General features: G+C 42.8%; 1 non-coding gene across 1 annotated transcript; it reads left to right on the forward strand.

Annotated features, from left to right (window-relative positions):
• The first annotated feature begins 10,090 nt into the window (after positions 1-10,090).
• LOC145400887 (5S ribosomal RNA) lies at positions 10,091-10,209 on the forward strand. The gene has a single exon (XR_013897511.1). It is a non-coding gene; the product is annotated as a 5S ribosomal RNA (ribosomal RNA).
• Positions 10,210-10,795: the final 586 nt, after the last annotated feature.

Below are 10,795 nucleotides of genomic sequence, written 5' to 3' on the forward strand. Positions count from 1 at the left end.
TAACCAGATTTTCTGGAGGCATGAAGACGAAGACTGCCACTACTGTCTTGACTTTTGGAAAAGTTTCAGTCCCAGACCATGTCAAAGTTGGATACGAAATTGTTAACGTAAGACCTTATATCCCTAATCCACTTCGCTGTCTAAGGTGTCAATTGTACGGGCACGGCGACAAGACTTGTCGGGCTTCCCAGTCAGTGTGTGGCAAATGTGGAACACAGGGACATGATGCTGAACACTGCACATCGGAGATGGTACGTTGTTTTCACTGCAAGGGCGCACACTCCACTTCCTCTAGGGATTGTCCCAAGTGGAAGGAGGAGAAGGAGGTCTGCGTAGTGAAAGCAACTGAGGGCATTTCCTACTACGAAGCTAGGAAAAAGGTGAAGGAGTTGCATGCAACTCCCACGCCGAATAGGTCCTATGCTTCGGCGGTAATGTCTCGTCCCGTGATGTGTTCTGTTGAAACACAGACTGACCCTGAACCTGTTCCTCTTGACACACAATCTACCTCTCCATCTGAGCCTCCTATCCAATCCACCTCTCAAACTGACACCCCTGTTGCACCTTGCTACTCTCAGGCTGATGCTGTCTCTCAGTCAGTAAAGCCTAAACAGAAGTCTGACAACTCTAGTAAGAGTAATATGACCACCCTTATGAAACAGCCACGTCCTCATGTCCTTCCTGCTCCTGGTGCAGCGAGGGAGAGAAGAGTTAGCTCTTTCTCGGGGGGCTCTGGGAGCCTAGTTATTGATGAGCAACATATGGAGGTTTCCGTCAGTAAGCACCGGGATAGGTCCCCCGGTAGCCACTCGTCCGGCGGCGGGTGGCATAAAAAAGCTAAGCACACTGGCCCCTCTCGTAAATCTTAAACCGCCACATTCACTGTGTTACAATGGAATTGTAGGACTTGGGAATAAATTCCACAATATAGCAATTTTGCTATCTATACACAGGCCAGACGTTGTTTGTTTATAGGAGACGCGCTTGGTGGATCACCCAGATCCTCCACAGTTCAAACACTACCATTCGTATAGAAGATATGATGGTCATGGAGTCGCCATATACACCCACAAATCACACCCACAAACGGAAGTGATTCTAAGCTCTACTTTGGAAGCTGTCGCGTGCAGAGTAAAATTTAATAACACGTATCTGTCTATTTGTTCTATCTACTGTCCTCCCTGTGGTCCCATTGACGGTGATGCTTTCACTTCACTAACCCATCAACTTCCGGGTCATAAGTTAATTTAGGCGATTTTTATGCCCATCACTGTCAATGGGGAAGCTTGAGGAGTGATGGCAGGGGGGAGCAAGTAGCCGACCTCATACTGCAGTCAAACCTCTGTCTTCTAAACAATGGTAGAGCGACTCGTGTAGATGACCGCACTGGTAACATGTCATGTATAGATCTATCCTTGTCATCTCCTGATACACACACTAACATCTCTTGGGACCCATAAGACGACTCGATGGGTAGCGATCATTTTCCAATCTGTCTTTCTTATGCACGCGACGATTCTCGGCCTCCTCCACCACCTAAATTTAACTTTAAGAAAGCAGATTAGGGGTACTACTCACGGGTCGCCAATCTAGATATATCGGGAGATAACATTGACGAGAAAGTTTCGCATCTACTGACTTCCATTATACACGCAGCTGAGGCTGCTATTCCCAAGACATCTACAATTCCAAACAAGCGTAGAGTTTCGTGGTGGAAACCAGATTGCCGACAAGCACTCACAAAGCGCAATAGGAGATACAGGATTTTTGAGAAACAGCCAACAGAATCAAACTTTATTGCCTACAAAGTAGCTAAGGCTGAGGCAAGGAGGACAATTAAAGCGGCAAAACGGACTAACTGGCGTAGTTTTGTGTCCAAGGTGAATCGCTCCACCCCACTAAGTCAGGTCTGGTCCACTATAAACGTACTAAAGAACAAGTACACCCGGTCACCAATCACCACACTTGAGGTGGCCGGGAATGTAATTGAGGATCCCGTGGATATTGCCAATACTATTGTCGACCATTTTGCTCAGGTAAGCAGCTCAGCAAACTATGATCCTCGCTTTCTCCACCATAAGCATACGGCTGAGCTGCAAAACTTAGACTTTGCCACGGAAGACGGAGAGACCAGCTACAACTCCGAATTTACGTTAGATGAACTTCTCCTTGCCCTTAAATCCTGTAAAGGCTAAAGTCCCGGTCCATCCACCATTACTTACGGTATGATCCAGCATCTTACTCAGGCCAACCAGAGTAAGCTGTTAGCGGTGTACAATGAGATTTGGGCGTCTCGCACGTTCCCAAACTCATGGCACTACGTGCACGTCATACCGATACCTCGCCGAGACGGTCGCCTTACGAGTCCCAGCTCGTTTAGACCTATTGCGCTAACTGACTGTCTATGTAAGGTCTTTGAACGTATGGTTAATAAAAGGTTACTTTTTGTTTTAGAGTCGAAGGGTGTGTTAAATGATCAACAGAGTGGATTCCGTAAATACAGGTCCACTCTGGATCATTCAGTGCACCTGGAGCATTGCATAGCCGAGGCTTTTGCCAATCGCGAATTCATGATAGGAATTTATCTAGATACTCATAAGGCTTATGATATGACCTGGCGAAACGGAATACTATGTAAACTCTACGCTTATGGTTTAAGAGGTAATTTGCCCATTTTCCTTCAGAACTTCCTTACTGACAGAATGTTTTCTGTCAGGTTACCCTGTAACGTAACTTCGAACATATTTGTCCAGGAGAACGGAGTACCATAATTAAGTGTGCTTAGCCCTACTTTGTTCAGCGTTGCCATTAATGACATTCTGTCGTCCGCTTCCGTCCCCAGGACGATTAGATACTCACTCTATGCTGATGATTGTGCAGTGTGGCACTCTTCCCACAATGCACAATCCTCGGCAGAGCAGATTCAACTGGCACTTGAATCTGTTCAGCGTTGGGCCCTGGAGTGGGGATTTAAATTTTCCGTCCTTAAGTGTGTCGGTGTTGTTTTTACTCATAAACTTAACGTACCTCCTTTGCATTTAACTTTAGATAATCAGCCGATACCTTTTCAAAATTCAGTCAGATTCCTGGGTCTACATTTTGACAGTAGGCTCAGTTGGAGAACACACATTAATCATTTGCTTGCTTCTTGTAGTAAAAAAGTAAACGTCCTTAAGTTTCTTTCCGGTAAATCGTGGGGAGCAGACAGACCGTCTTTATTGATCGTGTATAAGTCCCTTATCCGTTCTAAGCTTGACTATGGCTCACAGGTGTATGGGTCGGCATCGGATGCCATCCTCCGTAGACTGGATGTACTTCAGAACGTATGCTTGCGTATATGTCTCGGAGCCTTTCGGTGTACTCGTGTGGAGCGGTTGGAAGTGGAGGCTAATGTGCCTCCCCTCCGTCTACGACGTGACCACCTGTTATTTTCTTATGGTATCACCACCCACCGTAAACGCTCACTTGGCCTTCCGACCTGTCGGATCCTGCTACAGTGGGAATACCTGCTGTATGCGGCCCTCAAGCCGGTGGCTGTGAGGCTTCACTTCCTCTGTGAGGCGTTAGGGTACGACCTTTCTAATGGGGATCAGGTTTTAACTTCAAAAATAGTGCCCTGGGAGTCACTTGCCACCACATTCAACACTGACTGGCTCCCCGTCGCAAAGTACAAGGCGCCGGAGGTAGAGGTACGACAGTTGTTCCGGATGATCCTCATTAGACACCTAGCGTCATTCCACTTGTACACCGATGGCTCTAAGATGGATGAATGTGTGGGTGCGAGTGTGTGGTCTATGGAGTGCCGCATCCGTTTTCGTTTGCCCCCCCATACATCTGTATTCACTGCTGAATTATTTGCCTTAGATCAAGCTATAGATTTTGCTTTGCATTCAGATCACAACAGTTTTGTCATTTTTTCGGACTCTAAGTCAGCCCTTCAGGCAATTCATTCATGTAGGACTGATTCACATGAGGTCCTGGGCCGCATTATCAATAAGCTGCATACATGTGCTAAATCCTTCACTCTGATCTGGGTGCCTGGTCATTGCGGTATTTACGGCAATGAGCAGGCTGACATACTAGCTAAATCAGCTGTAGAACTCGAGGAGACTTGGGACGTTCCTCGTGAGCTACAGTCTAGTCTCTCTTTCGGAAAGAAATCAATTAATCTTCTGTGGCAAAGTCAGTGGACCGACCTGGCAATTCCATCTCTCAAAAGGACCATATGTGATTGGTCCAGTTCCTCTCGAGGAAACAGACGGCAGGAGGTCGCTTTAGCCCGCCTCCGCATGAATTCCACCCTAATAACACATATGTTACCATATATTAACAGACAATTTCCACCGCGTTATACCACCTGTGACGCGGTGTTATCTATTAGTCACATACTTTTGTCCTGCATTAGGTATGCTAGGGAACGTACAGTACCTCTCTGGCTGCCTACTGTAGGACAAATACGCTCCCTTTCACACTTGATTCTGTCTTGGGTGATGGGGACGTTGGTGTGACTAATAAATTGATGACTTTCCTGAAAGAGACCAGATTACTCAGAGAGTTGTGATTTATTTTATGAACTTGCTTGTGGTTTCCTTATTTATTCTTTTTTTTTTCTTTTTTTTGTATATAGGGATATGGTTTTTGTACATATGTAAATACGTCAATACACTTTTATATATTTGTGAACCGCAGGAGGAGGTTACATTTATATAAATGTGTATTTTTTTTTTTTTTTTTTTTGTTCAGGACCAGTAAATTTGATTTTTTTTATATTTTTTTTTATATATTTATTTATTTATTTTTTGCATATATATATATATATATATAAATTTGATAAGTATTTGATTATTTAGTTGTAGAATAGTAATGAGTCTACATATGATGTATAGATGGAAGTATTTGTCCTGGTACTATCCATGTATACTGATGTATTCTTTATTACTTATTATGTTTCATAATCATGAATAATAACTTAATATTGGTATGAAATAGATGCAAATATTTCAAATCATTATTTTGGCTTTCATGATTATCGATTCTTGCTGGCCTAATGCCCCTTCAGGGTGATGGCAAAAAAAAAAAAAAAAAAAAAAAAAACTTCTGTTTACGAGATCATACGGGAACTTGCTCAGCAGGACGTAATCGGTGCCCGTTTTATTACTAGATATTCCGAAGGCGTGAGGACGAAGATTGCTACTATTGTCTTGACTTTTGGCAAAGTTTCACTCCCAGACCATGTCAAAATTGGCTACGAAATTGTTAACGTAAGGCCTTATATCCCCGATCCACTTCGTTGCCTAAGGTGTCAATTATATGGGCACGGTGACAAGACTTGTCAGGCTTCCCAGTCAGTGTGTGGCAAATGTGCAACACAGGGACATGATGCTGAACACTGCACATCGGAGACTGTACGTTGTTTTCACTGCAAGGGCGCACACTCCACTTCCTCTAGGGATTGTCCCAAGTGGAAGGAGGAGAAGGAGGTCTGTGCAGTGAAAGCAACTGAGGGCATTTCCTACTACGAAGCTAGGAAAAAGGTGAAGGAGTTGCATGCAACTCCCACGCCGAATAGGTCCTATGCTTCGGCGGTAATGTCCCGTCCCGTGATGTGCTTTGTTGAAACAGACTGACCCTGAACCTGTTCCTCTTGCCTCACACTCTACCTCTCCATTTCAGCCTCTTGTCCAATCCAACTCTCAAACTGACATCCCCACTGCAACTTCCCACTCTCAGGCTGCTGCTGCCTCTCAGTCAGTAAAGCCTAAACAGAAGTCTGACAGCTCTAGTAAGAGTAATATGACCACCCTTTCAAAACAGCCAGGTCCTCATGTCCTTCCTGCTTCTGGTCCAGCGAGGAAGAAAAAGTTTAGTTCTTCCTCGGGGAGCTCTGGGAGCCTAGTTATTGATGATCAACGTATGGAGGTTTCCGTTAGTAAGCACCGGGAAAGGTCCCCCGGTAGCCACTCGCCTGACGGTGGGCGATATAAAAAAAGCTAAGCACACTGGCCCCTCTCGTAAATCGTAAACCGCCACATTTACTGTGTTACAATGGAATTGTAGGACTCTTGGGAATAAATTCCACAATATAGCACTTTTCTTATCTATACACAGGCCAGACGTTGTTTGTTTACAGGAGACGCGCTTGGTGGATCACCCAGATCCTTCACAGTTCAAACACTACCATTCGTATAGAAGATATGATGGTCACGGAGTCGCTATATACACCCACAAATCACACCCACAAACGGAAGTGATTCTAAGTTCTACTCTGGAAGCTGTCGCGTGCAAAGTAAGATTTAATAACACGTATCTGTCTATTTGTTCTATCTACTGTCCTCCCCGTGGTCCCATTGATGGTGATGCTTTCACTTCACTAACCCATCAACTTCCGGGTCATAAATTAATTCTAGGTGATTTTAACGCCCATCACTGTCAATGGGGAAGCTTGAGGAGTGATGACAGGGGGGAGCAAGTAGCCGACCTCATACTGCAGTCAAACCTCTGTTTTCTAAACAATGGTAGAGTGACTCGTGTAGATGACTGCACTGGTAACATGTCATGTATAGATCTGTCCTTGTCATCTCCCGATATACACACTAACATCTCTTGGGACCCATATGACGACTCGATGGGTAGCGATCATTTTTCAATCTGTCTTTCTTATGCACGCGACGATTCTCGGCCTCCTTCACCACCTAAATTTAACTTTAAGAAAGCAGATTGGGGGTACTACTCACGGGTCGCCAATCTAGATATATCGGGAGATAACATTGACGAGAAAGTTTCGCACCTACAGACTTCCATTATACACGCAGTTGAGACTGCTATTCCCAAGACATCTACAATTCCAAACAAGCGTAGAGTTTCATGTGGACACCAGATTCCCGACAAGCACTCACAAAGCGCAATAAGAGATACAGGATTTTTGAGAAACAGCCAACAGAATCAAACTTTATTGCCTACAAAGTAGCTAAGGCTGAGGCAAAGAGGACAATTAAAGCAGCAAAACGGACTAACTGGCGTAGTTTTGTGTCCACGGTGAATCGCTCCACCCCACTAAGTCAGGTCTGGTCCACCATAAATGTACTAAACAACAAGTACACCTGGTCACCAATCACCACACTTGAGGTGGCCGGGAATGTAATTGACGATCTTGTGGATATTACCAATACTATTGCCGACCATTTTGCCCAGGTAAGCAGCTCAGCCAACTATGATCCTCGCTTTCTCCACCATAAGCGTATGGCTGAGCTGGAAAACTTAGACTTTGCCACAGAAGATGGAGAGACCAGCTACAACTCCGAATTTACGTTAGATGAACTTCTCCTTGCCCTTAAATCCTGTAAAGGCTCCAGTCCCGGTCCATCCACCATTACGTACGGTATGATCCAGCATCTTACTCAGGCCAACCTGAGGAAGGTGTTAGCGGTGTACAATGAGAATTGGGCGTCTCACACGTTCCCAAACTCATGGCACTACGCGCACGTCATACCGATACCTCGCCGAGACGGTCGCCTTATGAGCCCCAGCTCGTTTCGACCTATTGCGCTAACTGACTGTCTATATAAGGTCTTTGAATGTATGGTTAATAAAAGGTTACTTTTTGTTTTAGAGTCGAAGGGTGTGTTAAATGATTAACAGAGTGGATTCCGTATATACAGGTCCACTCTGGATCATTTAGTGCACCTGGAGCATTGCATAACCGAGGCTTTTGCCAATCGCGAATTCATGATAGGAATTTTTCTGGATATTCATAAGGCTTATGATATGACCTGGCGAAACGGAATACTATGTAAACTCTACGCTTATAGTTTAAGAGGTAATTTGCCCATTTTCCTTCAGAACTTCCTTACTGACAGAATGTTTTCTGTCAGGTTACCCTGTAACGTAACTTCGGACATATTTGTCCAAGAGAACTGGGTACCACAAGGAAGTGTGCTTAGCCCTACTTTGTTCAGCGTTGCCATTAATGACATTCTGTCGTCCGCTTCCGTCCTCAGGACGATTAGATACTCACTCTATGCTGATGATTGTGCAGTGTGGCACTCTTCCCGCAATGCACAATCCTCGGCACAGCAGATTCAACTGGCACTTGAATCTGTTCAGCGTTGGGCCCTGGAGTGGGGATTTAAATTTTCCGTCCCTAAGTGTGTCGGTGTTGTTTTTACTCATAAACTTAACGTACCTGCTTTGCATTTCAACTTTAGATAATCAGCCGATACCTTTTCAAAATTCAGTCAGATTCCTGGGTCTATATTTTGACAGTAGGCTCAGTTGGAGAACACACATTAATCATTTGCTTGCTTCTTGTAGTAAAAAAGTAAACGTCCTTAAGTTTCTTTCCGGTAAATCGTGGGGAGCAGACAAAACGTCTTTATTAATGGTGTATAAGTCCCTTATCCGTTTTAACCTTGACTATGGCTCACAGGTGTATGGGTCGGCATCGGATGCTGTCCTCCGTAGACTGGACATGCTTCAGAACATATGCTTGCGTATATGTCTCGGAGCCCTTCGGTGTACTCGTGTGGAGCAGTTGGAAGTGGAGGCTAATGTGCCTCCCTCCGTCTACGACGTGACCACCTGTTATTTTCTTATGGTATCACCACCCACCGTAAACGCTCACTTGGCCTTCCGACCTGTCGGATCCTCCTACAGTGGGAATACCTGCTGTATGCAGCCCTCAAACCGGTGGCTGTGAGGCTTCACTTCCTCTGTGAGGCGTTAGGGTACGACCTTTCTAATGGGGATCAGGTTTTAACATCAAAAATAGCGCCCTGGGAGTCACTTGCCACCACATTCAACACTGACTGGCACCCCGTCGCAAAGTACAAGGCGCCGGAGGTGGAGGTACGAGAGTTGTTCCGGATGATCCTCATTAGACACCTAGCTTCATTCCACTTGTACACCGATGGCTCTAAGATGGATGAATGTGTGGGTGCTAGTGTGTGGTCTATGGAGTGCCGCATTCGTTTTCGCTTGCCCCCCCATACATCTGTATTCACTGCCGAATTATTTGCCATAGATCAAGCTATACACTTTGCTTTGCGTTCAGATCACAACAGTTTTGTCATTTTTTCGGACTCTAAGTCAGCCCTTCAGGCAATTCATTCATGTAGGACTGATTCACATGAGGTCCTGGGCCGCATTATCAATAAGCTGTATACATATGCTAAATCCTTCACTCTGATCTGGGTGCCTGGTCATTGCGGTATTTACGGCAATGAGCAGGCTGACGTACTAGCTAAATCAGCTGTAGAACTCGAGGAGACTTGGGACGTTCCTCGTGAGCTACAGTCTAGTCTCTCTTTCGGAAAGAAATCAATTAATCTTCTGTGGCAAAGTCAGTGGACCGACCTGGCAATTATATCTGTCAAAAGGACCATATGTGATTGGTCCAGTTCCTCCCGAGGAAACAGACGGGAGGAGGTCGCTTTAGCCCGCCTCCGCATGAATTCCACCCTAATAACACATATATTACCATATATTAACAGACAATTTCCACCACGTTGTACCACCTGTGACGCGGTGTTATCTAATAGTCACATCCTTTTGTACTGCAGTAGGTATGCTGGGGAACGTACCTCTCTGGCTGCCTACTGTAGGACAAATGCGCTCCCTTTCACACTTGATTCTATCTTGGGTGATGGGGACGCTGGTGTGACTAATAAATTGATGACTTTCCTGAAAGAGACCAGATTACTCAGAGAGTTGTGATTTATTTTATGAACTTGGTTGTGGTTTCCTTTTTTATTATATATATATATATATATATATATATATATATATATATATATATATATATATATATATATATATATATATTTATATATATATATTTTTAAATATATATATATAGTATTAGTAATATTTTATATCTGTAATAATGTTATATCTTGCTTTAACTGAGCATTATCCGGTTTTCTCATTTTATCAGGGCTGACTTAGATAAATTTGCTCTTGGTAAATTCGTGTTCATAGAGGCTATTGCAGTTAACCATATATGTAACCTGTTTTGCCATTACATTATCCTTATGAGTCGTGAATGTTTAGTTGTTAGTTTGAGCATTAAACTTTAACTTGTAATTTTACGTAAGTCAACGGCCATGCCACGTTGAGTACACCGCTTCCCGTCCGATCAGCGAAGTTAATCAACGTTGGGTCTGGTTAGTACTTGGATGGGTGACTGCCTGGGAACACCAGATGCTGTTGGCATAACGTTCTCTCTACGTGTCAAGTGGGGTTGGTGGAGGATTAAGTGCCCCTCCCTGTAAAACAATTAACTTTAAGCCCTTGGCCACCCCGTTTGGATATATGGCGTCTGGCAATGAATGAATAAATATATATATATATATATATATATATATATATATATATATATATATATATATATATCTATATATATATATATATATATATATATATATATATATATATCTATATCTATATATATATATATATATATATATATATATATATATATATATATAAATATATATATATATATATTTATATATATATATATATATATATATATATATATATATATATATATTTATATATATATATATATATATATATATATATATATATATATATATATATATATATATATATATATATATATATATATATATATATATATATATATATATATATATATATATATATATATATATATTTATATATATATATATATATATATATATATATATATATATATATATATTTATATATATATATATCTATCTATCTATCTATCTATCTATTGCCAGACGCCTCAATCCCGTTTGGGGTGGCC

Source organism: Coenobita brevimanus, chromosome 53 (assembly GCF_032717465.1).
Source record: "Coenobita brevimanus isolate Jiangsu-jjx chromosome 53, ASM3271746v2, whole genome shotgun sequence".
NCBI lineage: Eukaryota > Metazoa > Arthropoda > Malacostraca > Decapoda > Coenobitidae > Coenobita > Coenobita brevimanus.